The sequence below is a fragment of the Rattus norvegicus genome, chromosome 14 (assembly GCF_036323735.1).
Source record: "Rattus norvegicus strain BN/NHsdMcwi chromosome 14, GRCr8, whole genome shotgun sequence".
Lineage (NCBI taxonomy): Eukaryota > Metazoa > Chordata > Mammalia > Rodentia > Muridae > Rattus > Rattus norvegicus.
In genome coordinates, this window is record NC_086032.1 from 5,818,425 (window position 1) to 5,821,093 (window position 2,669).

Below are 2,669 nucleotides of genomic sequence, written 5' to 3' on the forward strand. Positions count from 1 at the left end.
TACGGGCTCATAGGTTAAAAGAGGCAGATGTCACAGATGTGAGATTCTGGAGTCAAACCTTCCGAAATCTACAGGCGATGCCACCCTCATGAGACCTGTACCTGTTAATAAAGTCCACACACAAGTACAAACTATCTAGACTTGTCCCAAGAGAGTCCGTGATCTCTCAATAGCTCGCTTTAAGACTGACTGACATAAAAATTCTTGTGACAGCTTTTTGAAAAGACAGAGATGCACTACATGCTAAACATATTTTATATGCAAGTTCCTCCAATTTAACAATATGAAGATCACAGTAAAAGTCATGAGGTGAAGAAGCTCAAGAGAAACTTGGCAAACGTAGGCAGGGCAGCAGTCTGTAAAAAAAAGCAAAAACATTGGTACAGCCAAGCAGGAAGTCGCCAAGACTTGTTGGCGCTAGCAGCTATTATGATCCAGTTGTGATTCACTTTCATCCTCTGGGCATGACATAGCACACTATGTGTGACACACATGAAGTATTGTGTCTACAGTAAAGATAATGAGGGAACTACGGTAGCCGATGGGGGAGCAGCCGATCTCACTGAGCAAGCACGCTCTGGGTCACTCTCCTTTTTGAAATATTTTGGTTTTTTTTAATTTATTTTATTTATCTGAATACACTGTAGCTGTCTTCAGACATAGCAGAAGAGGGCATCAGATCCCATTATAGATGGTTGTGAGCCACCATGTGGTTGCTGGGAATTGAACTCAGGACCTCTGAAGAGCAGTCAGTGCTCTTAACCTCAGAGCCATCTCTCCAGCCCCTGGGTCACGCTCCTTAACCACAATGCCTTCTTTTTTTCTGGTGTCCATAGTTACTTGTATCCTATGGAATGTTTTATTAATGCTTGGAGTGTTTGCGATAACTTGTTACCTTTTCGTTTAAGGGGTTATTTCTGTTGATCTCCTTCTTATAGCTCTGCATTCTGCCCAGTGCCTTCACTAAGCTGTGATTCTCAGAGACCTATGAAGTAGGAACTTCCTTTGCTCTGTGGGTTGCTGTTTGACCTTCTATCTCAGCCTCTTCTGCTGTGTGTGACAGGAATTACCAAAGGATAGGTGTTTGACCTCTCTGACTGTGGCGACAGGCATTACTAGAGGATAGGCGTCAAGAGCCAACCAGCTAATAACCAGCAGGTGATCTTCCCGAGATGAGTCTGCTTTGGATTGATAAATAATCTGCTATAGATTTTTCTCTGATAGGCAAGGTTCAGGAGAAAATCATTTTAGGAAAGATCCCTGCTATTAGTAGGCTTTTCCTATTCTTGTTAAATATATAGTAATACTTAGGTATTAGCCCACACATTCTTAGGTCTTTTCTGACAGTCAAAACTGCAATGGGAACTTTGCCAGTCTCCCTTGTATCACCAGTTAATTGTTTCTACCTGGTAAGCAGACTTTCTAATACGCAGATCACATTCCAAAAGACTGTAAAACCATTAGCTGAAGGTCATAAAAGGGAAGTGAGGATTTATTTATTATAGGTGCTAGACAGAAGGTAAAGTATTGATTGGGTTTATCTATACGAAAGTTCACTTAGCTATGGTTTTTAACCATCCGTGAACCTGTGGAGCTGAGCCAGGTGATGGACGTTTAGTCAAATAATTACTCCTAATGGATATGCATGTAAACATTCTCTGTTGTAAACTTCTTATTTGATTTATAATTTGACTTACATGTAGACTTGTGACAAACTTTTTACCACGGGATCACGTATTCTGAAAGATGTATGAGGGCTGAGGATAAAAGAGATCATCATTCCAGCTTCCCCCTTTTTCTTAAAGAGCTTTCATAGGAAACTTTTTACCACTTAAAAATAAATGCTAGGGGTTGGGGACTTAGCTCAGTGGTAGAGCGCTTGCCTAGCAAGCACAAGGCCCTGGGTTCAGTCCCCAGCTCCGAAAGAAAAAAAAAAAAGAAAAAAAAATAAATGCTAAATTCACTTTTCAAAGTGTCCCCCTTTCTTCCTGTGACTTCAACCAGCAGGCTGAAAATTAGAGCCACACAATTCCTGGAGAGGTAGAACAAAGGCTACATTACTTAACACACACACACACACACACACACATACACACCTCGCCCCTGTTGTATATAGGCTACAGGTGTTAATTGCCTAAACCAGCATCTTTCAACCCTCAGAATGAGCAAGAGAGTTCTTAGGACTTTTTAGAAGTTATTATCAACATGTCAGTACAGATAGAGAGCTAGAACATCCAGAGACTGTCAGTCTTTAAAGCCACACCAGAGTCCTACTCTGTCTCCTTTCAACCCCCTCCAGACCAGGAGGCTCCTGGCAGACAGGTCACTAATCACCTGGCATATAGGTCACTGGCAATGTGCCTCAGCACAGTCATCTATCAAACAGGAAACGAATCTGTATTATTTAAATCACCACTCGGATGGGCTGGAAGGAACATGTGCCTCTAACCTTCTGTGCCTTTATGATCAAACACTCATGGAATTTCCAAAGAAGGGGGGACAAGTTCACAGGAAGTGGGAAAGACCTCGGAAAAGATGCAGAGTTAGGACACTGGAGGAAAGACTGAATGCCAAAAGACAAATGTTTGAAAAACAAACCCAGGAAAGCGCTCTGATCCACCACTCCTACAAACAAAAGGATATCCCACAACCAGCTCACAGAAAACCAA

The 2,669-nt window shown here is 41.9% G+C and overlaps 1 long non-coding RNA gene across 1 annotated transcript; it reads right to left on the reverse strand.

The window, feature by feature from the left end:
- Nucleotides 1-241: 241 nt before the first annotated feature.
- LOC120096547 (uncharacterized) lies at nt 242-2,420 on the reverse strand. Its single transcript, XR_005493056.2, has 3 exons — nt 2,335-2,420; nt 1,698-1,757; nt 242-356 (listed from the first exon to the last, which is right to left on the reverse strand). It is a non-coding gene; the product is annotated as an uncharacterized LOC120096547 (long non-coding RNA).
- Nucleotides 2,421-2,669: the final 249 nt, after the last annotated feature.